Source organism: Leptonychotes weddellii, chromosome X (assembly GCF_054177405.1).
Source record: "Leptonychotes weddellii isolate Sample4059 chromosome X, ASM5417740v2, whole genome shotgun sequence".
Taxonomy (NCBI): domain Eukaryota; kingdom Metazoa; phylum Chordata; class Mammalia; order Carnivora; family Phocidae; genus Leptonychotes; species Leptonychotes weddellii.
In genome coordinates, this window is record NC_138385.1 from 105,707,445 (window position 1) to 105,723,206 (window position 15,762).

The 15,762-nt window shown below is 44.1% G+C and overlaps 1 protein-coding gene across 2 annotated transcripts in view; it reads left to right on the forward strand.

Moving 5' to 3' along the window:
• The window catches only part of LOC115944477 (polyprenol dehydrogenase), a 238,927-nt gene that overhangs the window by 159,614 nt on the left and 63,551 nt on the right, over nt 1–15,762 (forward strand). Inside the window, exon 8 of one of the 2 annotated variants that reach the window (XM_081809255.1) lies at nt 13,091–13,506. The exons of the other annotated variant lie outside the window; for it this stretch is intronic. The gene's annotated coding sequence lies outside the window, so the exon portion shown is untranslated. Of the gene's footprint in view, nt 1–13,090; nt 13,507–15,762 lie in introns of those variants that run through there. 2 annotated transcript variants of the gene reach the window in all.

Sequence of the window (15,762 nt, forward strand, 5' to 3'; positions counted from 1 at the left end):
ATAGATGATGGATGGATGGATGGATAGATGATGGATGGGTGGATGGATAGATACACAGATACATAGAGATGATGGGTAGATGGGTGGATGAATGGATAGGTAGATGATACATAGATATGATGGGTGGATAGATAGATAGATAGATAGATAGATAGATAGATAGATAGATAGATGATATAGATATGATGGGTAGATGATTGATAGATAGATGATAGATATGATGGGTGGATGGATGGATAGGTAGATGATACATAGATATGATGGGTGGATAGATAGATGATATGATGGGTAGATGATTGATAGATATGATGGGTGGATGGATGGATAGGTAGATGATACATAGATATGATGGATAGATAGATGGACAGATGGACAGCTAGACATTCAGAATCTGTTATGCTGAGACAGGTGTCTCTACCTTAGCACTATTAACATCTGGGGCTGAATGACTCTCTGATGTGGGGCATCCTGGGCACTCGGGTGTGGAGCAGCGTCCCTGGTCTCCACCCTACCACATGCCAGTGCCAGCCCCCATTTTGACCATCTGCGGGTGTCCCCTGGGGGTCGAATTGCTCCCTTTGAGGAACCACAGAGCCATCCCAAATACAGTGCAGTTCCAAGCATTTCAAGCTGTGTGAACTAGATTTTACAATTGCAGAGCTGAAGTCCCCATTAACATTCCAAGTGAGTTATGGCTTCTTTCCAGACCAAAAATGAAGAAATAAATTTTTAAAACAGCCCCTGAGATCCGCAGAAGCCCATGAGCCCTGCTGCTTACTTTTCAGAGGAGAGGTGTCCTGGGGTGGCATTTTCAGAGTGCTGAGCGTCTGGGATGCTGGGGAGAGGCTAGTGGGCATGCATCCCAGCCCCACCTGAGAGCGTGCACGCTCTGACCAGGTGCCCCTCTCTAAGGCAGCTTCCACATCTGTGCAGGGCTGATACCCACCCAAGAACCGTGATTAGGAATGTAAGCAGATCAAGGCAAGAGTGTCTATAGCACCAACTGACAACTCCACACTTGGCCTTCCTCCTTTGCCACCTTCCCGGGATTGCTTTCAGCCCAGTTATGAGCTCTGGGCCCGACTTGGGGAGGGACGCTGGGTGTTTGTCCCTCCTGCGGGCTCTCAGGGCCAATGCCACACACAGCAGGCAGAGCGTTTCACCCATGCCCCAGTGCACGTCTGTGGACAAATACATCATACGGACCCGTTATGTATTCCACTGCAGATAAACAATTTAAAGGGATGGCATGAAAATATATGCAACTAACACAGTCCTAACCCTCTGAGCGTTTTTGCATGCTCTGTGTAGAGCAAGACATTTTTTTCACCTAGGGGTTTTCAAACCAAAGAAAAATTGTTTTTAATTTTAAATTGTGGTAAAATACACACAGCATACAATTTGCCGTCTTAACCGTTTTTAAGTGCAGAGCTCAGTGGCATCGAGCACATTCACATTGTTGTGCAACCATCCCCACCGTCCATTTCCAGAACTTCCCATCTTCCCAAACTGAAGCTCTATCCCCATGAAATACTGACTCCCCATCCCCAGGCCCTGACTCCACCATCTACTCTCTGCCTCTGTGGATGGGACTCCTCTAGGGACCCCGTATACGTGGAATCACACAGGATTTGTCCTTCTGTGTCTGGCTCATATCACTGAGCACCATATCCTGAAGGTCCATCCACGTCATAGCAGGTGTAGAATGTCCTTCCTTTTAAGGCTGAGTCATATTCCATTCCATGCATGGTCCACATGCCATTTACCCATCCGTCCCTCCATCCATGGATGCTTGGATTGCTTCCACTTGGCCACCATAAATCATGCTGCTATGAACACAAGTATACAAAAATCTGTTAAGTCCCTGCTTTCACTTCTTTTGGATAAATACCCGAGTCATGGAATTGCTGGATCATATGGTCATTCTCTTTTCAATTTTTTGAACACCTGCAGGTCTTCTAAACATTTTACAAACAGTACAACATTCACCATATCTTGGAGTACAGTCCTGTAAGCTTTAACACATGTACAGATTCATGTAACCACCCCAGTGGGATGCAGAACTTTTCCATCATCCTGGACAATTCCCTCCTCCCCAAGCCCCTGAAAATACAGTCTGGCATTTCGTCCAGCAAGAATCATGGATAACCACTGCTCTTGTTTTCTCTCCTTCTATTTGCCTTTTCCATAATATGGTATAAATGACCCCAGGCAGTAGTTGGCCCTTTGAAATTATCTTCCTGTACTCAGCAATATGCATTTGACACGCAACAGGGTTGTGCACTCAACAATGGTCCCTCCCCTTTTGTGGCTGAGTGGTGTCCCATTGTATGCACATGCCACTGTGCTTCATCCATTCCCCACTCTAGGTTGTTTCCCCTCTGGGGCAAGTCAGGCAGAATGCTGGTCTCAGCATTCACATCCAGGTTTTCAGTGAACGTGCATTGTGACTGCTCTTGGATAAATACCTAGCAATGGGATTGCTGGATCCCACATGGAGTGTACACTTAACTCCATAAGAAACCGCCAACCCGTTTTCCAGAGACGTGCTGCCATTTTGCATCCCTGCCAGCCACGTGTGAGCGTCCCAGCTGCAGCACACCCTCACCAGCCCTGGGTGTGATGAGTACTTTTAGTTCAGCTATTCCATTACCTGTGTCGTGGTACCTCCTTGTGCTTCTCACGTGCATCTTTTCATGTAATCTAGAGGCTTATCGTGAGTATTTTTCAGTGATTTTTTTAACTATAGATACTAAACCAACATTATGGTAAGTGACAGAAGCCACACATAAAATAGCACATAGCATATGATTCCATTTATATAAGAAACATCCAGAATAGGCGAATCCATAAAAACAGAAAGTGGATCCGTGGTTGTCAGGGGGATGGGGTGTGACTGCTCACGGGAATGGGCTCTCCTTTTGAGGGAATGAGAACATTCTAGAACCAGATACATGTACTGGTTGTACAACATGATAAACGTACTTAAATCCAACTAAATTGTTTGCTTTAAAATGGTTGCTTTTATGGGATGTGAAAAAATACATATATATATATCACTGGGAGTAACTATTTTTCTCTCTCTCACCTAATACAAAGAAAAGAAAGAAGCCTGTTGTAAATGAAACATTACCTGGATACCATTACCAGATTTTTTTTTCTACTTGGGAATAAAATCACGTGAGGATTGTAAAATCCTGAACGGTGTACCTGGTGGTGTGTAGATGAGCACATGTGTGCAGTCAGGTCAACCAGCATCTGGACACCCCATGTTTGGGAAACCTTTCCCATCTCATGGGAAGCCCCCATGTCCCACACCTACCTGGGATGTGGCAAAGACATTGTCCTCTGTTCCTTACACTTCTCTATGAAGGAGACACCTGCCTAGCAGAGAAGACCCATGCAAATCTGGTGATGCACATGTAGGGCCTATGGTCCTCTCCAGCTGGCAGAGGCATGGTCTTTCCTGGCAAGGGGAGGACAGGGTCTGACAGCATCCGGCCAGATCCTCCCGGCACCTGGGGCATGGCCTCAGTTGGATCCTCCTCTCTCTCTGCTCTGCCTTTGGACTGGACATTCTCCAAGCCACCTGTTACTTTCCCTTCTAAGACTCTTGACTGGTGTTTGTGTGCACCTGATTTTAAGGACTGAACAGGAGATGCATCATAGCCTGTATCCAAGGACCCAGTGTCTACAAGAGAAGGGCTTATCCGTTGCAGTCCAACACTCAAAAAGGTCATTTGTACCATTTCAATGCAGAAACCATACGGACCTACTTGTAGCATCTGTTACTTCTTTCCTACAACCAGATGGCACATGGAACACTCAGAGGCAATAAGAATCATGCAGCCTGTGGAAATGGGCAAGAGAAAAATACCATACCCCTTTTTCATGTCCTGCATGAACTTTTGTTGAATGAAACCATCTGGGGGAACCTGATCCTCAGCAATTGAAACATTGTATGAATTACTATTGGTTATAGGTTAGGGCTCAACTCTTACCAACTGATGTGGGAACTTGCAGATGATGGGTAGTTTATTGTTATGCCTGCTGGAGAGAAGAGATGACCCTAAAGTTATGGGGTTTTTGCCTGTATGACATTTATTTGCTTTGTACCTGCTTTTTTGCATCTCATTCCAGTGTCCTGACCGTGTATCTACCAACCCCTCCAGCCTCCATAGAACCTCTATCAATGTCTTAATGCTTGCGAAGCTCCCTCACTTAAAAAAAAAAAAAAAAAATCCTTGATGCAGCTCATGGTATGTTTGTAGGAGAATCATGCCTTCAAGTTGCTGAAAATCGTACGTTAATGACATAAACCATACAAGGACTGGACAGGGAGCCAGTGTGTGTGCCCTGGGGGGACATCTGACCATCCCATTTTATTCCAGAATCCACCGAACACCACTTGCTCTGCAAATGTTTTTTCCTGCCTATGGTTAGCTGAATAATGGTCCTCATTAAGAGGGAGGTGGGAAGGTCGGATAGAGGGCAACATGATGTCAAAAGCAGAGTTTTAATGACACTAGCCTGCTGGTTTTACAGGAAGGAACCAGGGAGCAAGGAATACGAAGAATGCGGCTCTAGAAGCTGCACGAAGGTGGGGAAAAGGATTGTCTCCTGGAGCCTCTGGGAAGACCCAGCCATGTCGGAGCCTTGATTTTAGCCCCGTGAGAGCCATTTTTTCAGACTTCTGGCCTCCAGAACAGCAGGACAATACTTGTGTGTTGGTTTGAGTCCATGAGTTTGGGGTCATTAGTGACAGGAGACTGATCCATCTTCCAGGGACTCATGCATGCTCATCACTCACGTGCATGCAGAGAATGCAAACCTTTCCAGATTCTGGACATTCTTGGCAATCTTGTGAGGTTTTGCTGTTCTTTCACAGGACGGGAATTGAAATCGATCACAACAGAGACACTCAGAGCGTCTTTTGTGGCATGGGGGCTTGCAAAGTGGGATGTCTCCAAGAATGGGTCTCTGCACCCATCCTTCTCCTCCACTTGTCTCCCTTGCTATAGAGTACTCTCTTCTCCACACAGTACATGCTCCATCCTCCTGAGTTTCTCCATGCCTCACTCCCATCCGTCTGATACTCACCACACTGTGACTTCTGCCAGTCCCTTGGGCATTAATTTAGCTATTTTCAGAGAGACACCATTTCTGACATCCAACTGCCCAACTCCGCTGGGGCTTAGTCCCCGGCCAAGGGCACAGACACTAGACCACATTAGTAACTGATGCTCCATGCCGCCAGCTTCCCAAGCAGAGACTCGGGCTCTGTCCCTCGGAAATTCTGCAAGTCACTCTGGGTCTGTGCATTGGCCAATAGGGACAGTAAGCTGGCAGGAAAAGAAAAAGAAAGAACAAGAAAAAAGAAATGCCTTCCCTTAAAGATGAAATAGAATGGTACAATTTAGATGCAGTGGCTGTCCATAAGGGTGTTCACCTGTGGATCGATAGCACCTGTCCACCGCCCCCTGTGCATCACCTGACATTCTGCATAGAGGTTCTCATATAAGCACAACCTGGGTGGGATGGGGGAGCCTCAAATCATCTCTCTCTGACCTTCCTCTCTCAAAGCCAGGGAGCAGAGACATCTTACATTCTGAAGCTGTCTGCAAGATGAATTTTCAAATATTGGATTTCTGTAAAAGGTCAGGTCCTGCGAGAAATGCCACTGAATCAGTTGCCGCAATATGGCCGTGCTTGCCCAGGAACAACACCTTCCCTGAAGCCCGAGCGACTGTGAGAACGTGGTGATTCTAACTGCAGCTTTTCAGACACACAGGCTGATTTAGGGACTACTCTGCGCCAGAGTGTGTGCTTTTTGGGGGGTGTTCCCAGCCTGCTGTTTTGGTAGCAAAGATTCAGTCTCTTAAGATAACTTCATCTGCTAGACCAGGGCTTCTTTGCCTGGGGACTACTGACATCTGGCGGGATGACTCTCAGATGTGGGGCATCCTTTGCACTGTAGGGTGCTGAGCAGCATCTCTGGTCTCCAACCAACAAATGCCAGTACCACTCCCCTGTCCCACTGTGACAACCAACAGTGTCTCTAGGCATTGCGTAGTGTCCCTTGGGGGTACAATCTTCCCCAGTTCTTAACCACTATCATAGATGATAGATAGATAGATGGATAGATAGATAGATAGACAGACAGATAGATAGATAGATAGATAGATAGATAGATAGATAGATAGATAAGATGGATGGTTGGTTGCATGGATGGATGGGTGGGTGGATGGATAGATAGATAGATAGATAGATAGATAGATAGATAGATAGATAGATAAGATGGATGGTTGGTTGGATAGATGGATAGGTGGGTGGGTGGAGGATGGATGATTGATAGATAGATAGATAGATAGATAGATAGATAGATAGATAGATAGATAGGATAGAAGAGTGGGTGGGTGGATGGATGGATGGCCAGCCGGATAGATGGGTAGATGGATAGGAGTGTGGATGTGTGGGTGGATAGATAGATAAGATGGATGGATGGTTGGATGGATGTATAGGTGGGTGGGTGTGTGGATGGATAGGCATGTGGGTGTGTGGGTGGATAGATAAGATGGATGGATGATGGATGGATGGATAGGTGGGTGGGTGGGTGGATGGTTGGTTGGATGGAAGGATGGATGGAAAGATAGATAGATACATAGATATAAATACATATAGAAATGGATCTGGATCTGGATATACCCATGAACACAAAGAATAATGAACACCAAGGAGAAGTATGAAGCCAGGTAAGGCATAGAAGCAGGTGGAGAGAGTTGATAGAGGGTCAGAGAAGGGGTGATATTTAAGCAAAAAACTCCTTGATGGGAGGGCATGGGTCATACATATATCTGGGATGGCAGAGTGCTCCATGAGGATGCACAAAGGCCCTGAGGCAGGGATTAATGGTTTGGTGATTCCAGGAGCAAAGGAGACTCATGTCACTGGTGTGTTGGGAGAGCAAGTTCAGGAGAATGATATGACTCAGGTTGGAAAGATTTCTCCCTCCAGTAGCCCCCTTGAGGGCAACAAGGGGGTATTCTCACAGTATAAGGGAAGAAAGGTGGGAAAGTGGTTGGAGCTGAGCTAATGAGAGCAGGGAAGGTTGGGAGGCAGGTTCTGAACAGAGATACATCCATCAGTGAACAAGCAGAGCACACCTTCAAACCTCCCCAGGGCCACAATTCTTGGCTGGAACCCCTGGGCATTGGGTGGTGATGGGGTCATCCAGGATCACATGTGGGTACCTCCTGAACTCCTTCAAGCTCTTGGGCATGACTTGCACACAGAGGCATCAATGCAAGCTGGTGGAGAATGGCTGGTGGGGATCTAGATTCTGGGGACAGATGGTGACATGACAAGCCACATTTGGGGCTCAGTGGGGTTCCCGTTATGGCATCCACCTGAAGGATGGCTTTCAGTGGCTTCCCAGCAAGGATGTCTGATCATCACCAAGTGCTCCAGAAAGACCAGCACAGATGGGAGGGTGAGGGGGCTGCACAAAGGAGCCCAAGCAGGTGGCCCAGCAGAGCTCTGGGCAGATGCAGATAATGGCTCAGAAGTGAGCTCTGACTCAGAAGAGTGTCTCGTGGTGACAAGTGGGAAGCCAGAGATGAGGATGGGTCCAGAGGCTTGTGTTTCCGAACTGGAAGGAGGCCCAGGAGCCATGAAGGTAGAGAGATGGTTAACAGCATGTCGTATAAATGGCACGACTTCATCATGGCATGGCCGCTGCCTGCCTCTATGCCCACGACCCCAGGAGAGATGTGTAATCAGGCTGAGCCTTGGTGTCTCGTTCTGTAAAGCAGAAACCATTAAAGCCCCAGAGTAATGAGAAATGATGGGAACAGGTGATTAATATGGTGACTGTCATTGTCACATTGTGGTTGAGGCTTTTCTCCTTAGTGGGACAGGACAGGGAAGTGAGACAGCAGAGTTGTAAAACCAGAGAGCAGGTCATAGGTCACTGCCTCTCGCAGAGCAGGTCACAGGTCAGTACATCCCAAGGCTGCCTGTGAGCTTGAAAGAAGGCTCTTTGCCCCAAATGGCACCCTAGGAAAGCAGAGGTAACCCCTGACAGCAGAAGCTGGAAGGGAGGGACTGGTTTGGAAAAAGAAGATGGATTTTGTAGTGGATTCACTGCATTTGAAGGGGGCATCCAAATGTAAACACTGGACTTTGTTTTATGTTGTAAATGTCACAAGGTGTTTCAGGGTTTGTATGTATGCATGCATGTGTGAAAACGTGCATGGCTGTGTGGATGCCTTGTACATGTGTGCAGTGCTTTGTGCATTTATGTTCACATGGGTGTGCACATACATGAATGTGTGCACGAGTGTGTATGTGCACATGCACATATGAATGTGTGTGCACAAGTGTGTGAATGGCTGTGCATGATTAAATGTATGTGTGCAAACAATACACGCATGCATTTATATGCACGTGTGTACAAGTATGCATGAATATGTGTGATGAGTAAGTGTATCTTGTAGCTGTGTGCTGCATGTATGTATTTATATGCATGTATGTGCATGCACGTGTGTATGGGTGTATGAATGAGTGCACAGATGTGTGATATGTATGCATGATTAAATGGACGTGTGTGTGAGAAACACATGCATGCATTTCTATACATATGTGTGCATGCATGTTATGTCTAGATGAGTAAATGTACGTGTGTGCAGGTGTGTGCCCCATGCATGCATTTATGTGCATATATATGCATGCATGTGCGAATGTGTGTGCATGAGTGTGTGAGTGCCTTGTGCACATGTGCACTTGCCTGTATGCACTTATGTTCACATGTGTGTGAGTAGGTGTGCCTGGGTGTGAGTAGATACTGAGAAAACAGCTGCAGGAAGGCACAGGAAGGCAGTGTGAACACACAATTGCACAGAATGTAGGAACCCCAAAAGGAGCCTCTCTCCAGCTTTCTAAAATACAGCTTGTAGACAGCCTGGGAGTTGAAAGCCACTAGGTTCATTCTGGGTGGGTGGTGATGAATCAAGACTGCTGTCAGGGTTGAGTGTCTTGCTTGCCATTTCTCTATTCGGCTCTTACATCCATCCACTGTGTGGGCTTCAACCTTGCTCTGGCAAGGTTGTCACATAAAACACACAAGCCCATTTCCCACAGGCAGGATTGCAACAGGTCCCGAACCCCAGCGTCATCGCTCTGTCACCACTCGATGACATCCATGGTAAGTCAGGGCTGAGCATACTGTGAAGTTAAAGCTTTCAGCTTTTTTTTTTTTTCCCCGAAACAACCACAAAAAAAATGCCTGACTTTTTTGGATGCAATGATTTATCATTTAAATTTTTCTTTTTTTTCTTTATTAGTCTTTAAAAACACAGAGCATGGATGGCATATTATGAACCTAAGGGTTTTGTGTTTACCTTAAAAGATAACTTTGGAAGGATTTTAGATACTAAAGGTCAGACGTTAGCAAACTCTTTGTGTAGAGGACCAGACAGGAGATATTTGGGGTCTTCCAGGCGAGAAAGTCTTTGTTGCAACTCACCAGTACTACTCTTTCAGGGAAATAGCCGTGGACAATGTGTAAATGCATGCACCTGACCATGTGCCAATAAAACTTTATTTACAAAAGGCCAAGCACAATAGTTTGCAGATGCCCACTTTGGTGGGTGTGGCACTACATTACACAAATTCCCATCCTCTTCCTATAGGATAGAAATGCTTACTCTGACCCACTGGGAGCACTGACCACTGCAGACTCCAAGCTGAGCGTCCCCAAACCAGGAGTTTCCCTGGGCCTGAGGGATCTGCCTCAAGGGAGGTCTCACCGCTCCTATGGGGCAGGGGAAACCTGCTTCCCCTCACTGGCACCATGCCTGGCTCCCTGCTCCCAGCCCAGCAGCCCTACCACTGTGCCCCATCCTACCAAGATACCCAGAGCTTCCAGTCTCTATTCAGAGGGAAGTCCTACCACAGAGAAAAATGCATTTGCCTTTGGATTTTACCAACTTGGTTTTTTGGGGTTTTTTTCCTATTTTTAGACCACAAGATAGGGACTTTGTATTTTCCCATTTATTAGCGAGGTTAAAGTTTTAAAGTGATAATGCATTTTCCCCGGAAGCTTGGAGGCCCATGAGAGGCAGAGGGTGAGCAATGTCAGGGCAATGGGCCAGGCCAATGTTGCTCCCCAGGGCCCTGAGCTCATTTGAGGTCAATGAAGATGGATTTTGCTCCATTGATCTTCACTACAAGGAGGTCTGGCCCCAGGGCACATCCAGCAGATTGTGAAATCCTTTTACTAATCTATTAGCTGAGTCCCTGCTCCCAGTTCTGCTTCCCTGTTATGCTCATCCCCTTGCTTCCCCTTACCCACTCCATCCCCCAAGCAGAGGAGGGAAGGAAGGCAGGGAAGGCCTTCTCTTACGTAGGCGTGAAGGGCAGAACAAGAGAAGCAGACCTCACTTACTAACTAATGCAAGCACCATCTCCTGTCATTCTGTAGTGAACCATAGAAATTGCAACCCATACATTCAACAAAGGCTTCACCATGGCTCCCAAGGGCTCTAGTGAAATTGGGATTTGGGTGCTCTGAGCCCTTGGTCAGTGGGCTGGGCTGGGGGTGAGGCAGAGTCCCAGAGCTCATGGTCTCTGGCTGGATGCAGCTTTGGCTACCTACCCCAGTGTGTCTTACTATTACTTTCTGCATCAGTCAGGGTCTCCAAAGAAACAGAACCAATAGGAAAGGTAGATAGATGATAGATAGATGGTAGATAGATGATAGATAGGTGATAGATAGATAGATAGATAGATAGATATGATAGTAGATAGATAATAGATTGGTGGATGGGTAAATGTGATAGTAAATGGATAGATAGATGATGGATGGATAGATATGATAGTAGGTAGGTGATAGATGGTGATGGATGGATGGATGGATAGATGATAGATAGATAATAGATGGACAGATAGATGGATAAATATGATAGTAAATAGATAAAGATGGGTGGATGGATAGATGTGGATAGATAGATATGATAGTAGGTAGATGATAGATGATGGATGGATGATGGATGGATGGATAGATGATAGATATAGAGATAGATAAATGATAGATGATAGATAGATAATGGATGGATGGATAGAATGGATAGATAAAAGATAGATGGATAGATGATAGATGAATAGATGGATAGAATTGATAGATGATGGATGGATGGATGGATGGATGGATAGATAGATAGATAGATAGATAGATAGATAGATAGATAGATACTGAGAGAGACACAGAGAGATTTATTTTAAAGAGTTGGTTCATGATTGTGAAAATTGGCAAATCCAAGATCTGCAAGGTAGACCAGGAGGCTGGAGACCCAGGGAAGAAATGATGCTATAATTTGACTATTAAGTCCATCTGCTGGCAGAATTCTTTCTTCCCTGGGGGCCTTAGTCTTTTCCTCTCAAGGCCACCAACTGGAGGCCCACCTACATTACGGAAGATCATCTGCTTTACTGAAAGTCTACTGATTTAAATGTTAATCTCATGTAAAAAAAACATCTTTACAGCCACATCTAGACTAGGGTTAGATCAAAAAATAAAAATTAAAAAAAATCTTGGTGGCACAGCCTAGCCAGTTTGACACATAAAATTCACCATCACACTTTCTACGTGTGCCCTGGGATAAAAAAAAATATTGCGCTGCATTGCAGACTGCTTGGGACTTCAGACTTGAAAAAACCTTATTTCCTCCAAAATATGAACATGAAGTTGCAAAACTCAAATTAGCAAGCATTTGCTTAAATTTCTATAAAATCTTGAAGTATGTTCACTGCAATAATTATTATTCTATTTACAACAGTCACACACATCCACACATGTAAATATATGTTACTGTGTGTATATATATACATAGACATAAGTATATATACACAGGTATACATAAGTCATGTATATATGATTTAAATTGTATACCCAATATAAGTCCATTTTATAACTGCTGGTACCAGTAAATGTGACCTTATTTTGAAATAGGGTCTTTGTAGATATAATTAAGGATTACGGATTGAGATGAAGTCCATTGCACTAGGGTGGGCCCTAAGGTGTCCAAGGACAAGTGTCCTTTCAAGAGACAGAAGAGGAGAGACAGACATAGAGGAGAAGCCACATGAAGACAGAGGCAGAGATGGGAGGGACGTGGCCATAAGCCCAGGAATGCCTAGAGCTGGAAGAGACAGGGAGAACCCTCCCCTGGAGCTTCTGGAGGGAACTCCCTTCCCCTCCTGGATCTCAGTGGCCCTGCCCCGCCTGGATCTCAGTCTTCTGGTCTGCAGAGCTGGGAAGATAATTCCTATTATTATAAGTCCCCAGTTTGTGGTAATTTCTTATGGCCACCATTGGTAACATATACATTAGGTAGGTTGTGTGTGTGAGTTACATTGGGTAAGGCAGTAATTTTAAGTAATTCATGGTGGGGCATTTCCAGGAGAAGAGAGGCTTCTGGTGTGGTTAGGAGGCTAGAGACCCAGATTTGAGTCCCCAGCTCTGCCACTGACTAGCCAGGTGGACGTGAGGAAGTTGCCCCTCGGGAAAGTGGAAAATACCTATGCCTAGGGTCCTGACAGGATTGAATGAAGTAAAGATTTATTTGGAGGACCACACTGAATTCAACTGGAAGAGGTAGAAGGGGTATCAGATTAGATACTGGACCAAGAAATTGAAATCATCCTGCAGATAATAGAGAGGAACCAACACATTTTTTTCTTCTCTATTTTATGATTTTTATTTTATTTTTTTTACTGAAGTATAAGTAACAATATGTTTTCAAATAAGGGAATGACAGGATCAAATCCGTGTTTCAGAAAACACATCTTGCTTTTTCCTCTTTGGCCCCTATCTCTTTCTGTCAGAGAAGGAAGGAAAAGTCATTGATGTCAACAGGTGATGGTCAATGGTTTTCTAAAATGGTACATTCACTTTGGCATATACTCATCAATTCTGGCATTTTCAGGTGTGGAGACTCAAAAATGTTATGTTCACAAAGCTACTTAGGAATGACCAAATCCACTCTGTTCAGTAAAATGTCTAAAGTGGTGATCTCTTTATTCATTTCAACAGACTTCTCACACACTTGAGAAATGGTATTTGTGTTCATGATCTTGCAACTTTCAGAAGAGAGCTCTGTGCGTCCAGATGTTGGGACCATCCCCACTTCATGGTCCCTGCTTCTCCAATCTACCTTTGCTTCACCTTTACTTTTGTCTCATAGCCACTGTTTTCTTAAATTGCCCTTGATCCCAACACAGAGCAATGCCCTGGTAACGCTTTTTTGTTTTCCGCTGTCGGGACTGAAGAATGTTCTCCAACCAGACACCAGACATACCTAATATCCCCAGGGGCTTGGGTTTCGCGTGACTGGGTATTTTGTTTGCTTTAAACACATACACCTCTCTTTCTGCTCCCACTGTTGTGATTACAAGGACAATTCCTGAAGCCATCCCTGTCTCCAAATAAAGGCTTGCTTCTTGCTTGTGTTTAAGTTTTCATTGTTACCCAATATTACCTATTTTCAAGAAAATCATATGGCATTCTCTTTAAAGACAGCTAGCATCTAATTTTGCCAGTAGACGTTTAGAAACTTTTGGAAAAGCATTGAACAAAACTGCTTCTGGGGAGAACAGCAGAGATGTTTTATATATGCTGACAACTCTGGGTTCCTCTGAGGACTTTTCTGCCTGTCTGACTGTTTCCAAGGAGAGGGTTTCATTTCTGCGATGAAACAAAATAGCTGGATATCTCCAAACAGAAATGTAGTCTACTTCTGTCTCTTCACAGGGCCCTAAAATTTACTGAAATTGTTTATCTCCACTCTTGGTTTCCTTAGATAAATAAATTTCATCTTCTTTGGGGGAAATTGTCATTTTATTTGCAACATGACATAAAGCACGATTCATAGGTTTACATTTCAAAAATGAAATCGATAGCCTTATAACAGTGTAAGATGTTTTCCCATTTACTTAGTTCAATGTGCTTTAAATGTGGGCTCCACAGGGAAAATTTGGTCATAGGGCTTGAGACTTTCTGAGGACACTATTTCATCCAATTCCTGCACCTTTGTGGCTGCACATTACAGAGAAATTAAAAAGTGCACAGGCCAGCACTAAGTTAGGACTGAGTCCATTTGAGCTAGAATAAGGTGGAAGAAATTCACTATGGGATATATATTTTTATCACGATTAGCCATTAGCATGTGAATTATAATATTTTCAATTAGCATCATGTCCAATTAGCATAGTATTTTTCAATTAGTGTAATGTCCAACCAACATACTTTTCTAAGATTTCATTTTTAAGTATTTTTAAGTAATCTCTATACTCAACTTGGGGCTCAAAGTCACAACCCCAAGATCAAGAGTTACATACTCCACCAACGGAGCCAGCCAGGCACCCCACCAATCAGCATAATATTTTTAAGATTCATCCACATTATGTGAATATTCTGTTGTGTGAATATAGCATATTTGTTTATCTGTTCATCCATTGATGGACATTTGGACCATTTCTACCATTTGGTTATTGTGAGTATATATCTAATCCTGCCATAAACATCTGTGTACAGGTTTTGGTTGAAAACTATCAGTTTCAGTTTCCAATACTTTGGGGTATATGCCCTGGACTGGAACTGCTACGTCATATGGTAATTCGATATTTAACTTTTGGAGAAACTCCACTTTTTTTTTCCCAATGTGGCCGTATTGTTTTACCTTTGTACCAGCAACATGTGAAGATTCTCGTTTCTTTGTGTCCTCACCAACACATGTGGTTATACGTCTTTTTAATCAAAGCCGTGCTGCTGTAGTGTGAACTAGTGACTCCTTGTGGGTTTTATTTACGTTTCCCTGGTGACTAAAGATGAGAGAATGAGTGCCGATGATGACTTAGTGCTGTGTAGTGTTGGGGTTTCTGGAATGTAGGTAACCCGGATGTGTGCGTGAAAAGTGCATTAATCCCCAAGTAATCATAGCCACTGATTCATACTCAACAAGCTTCAGGGAAAAATACTGTCAAGAGCACATGGATTATGGAAGGCTTGGGTTCCAGTTCTTACATTACCTTTCATTATGGCCACTTTTTATTGTTTTTATTTCCTTATCTGGTAAATGGGAGCTATAATTTTACCACCTTATGGGCGTTTCTTGAAGATTCAAGTCATCAAGGGTTTGTTGATCATCTATTATGTGCTGCTTGGGAACAAAACAACCAAAGATCGTCACCCTCATTTTGCTTATGACTAGTAGAGGATAGTGACCAGTAAGCATCATAATTACATGTTATTATGTAATAATAATAAACAGAGAAAGTGATCAGACTCTAAGAAAAAAAGCAGATCAGACTTGAAGATCATGCATCCTAGAGTAAGGTACCATTTGCATAATTAAATAGATGGCCAAGCTCAGTCTTATTGGAAAGATAAAGTTATATGAAATAAAGGATGCAAAAGTCTGGTTTGTGAGAATCAGACATGTAGTAAGGGATCCAAATCTATTGGTAGCCATCGTCGTCATCCCCATCATTACCATCTTAAGCTATCCATGGCCAGCTCAGATCTTCAGCATCATGAAGGATATACCCAAGAAAAAAAGAATCCCAGTAGAAACAGCTACAGTACTACATAAGCTGTAAACATCGCGTAAGACTATTTTATCATGTTCTATATTCAAAAATCATGCATCCAGCAGTGCTGCCTTTAAGCTGAGGCAGCAGCTGAAAACCCAGAAAGTGTCCAGAAAT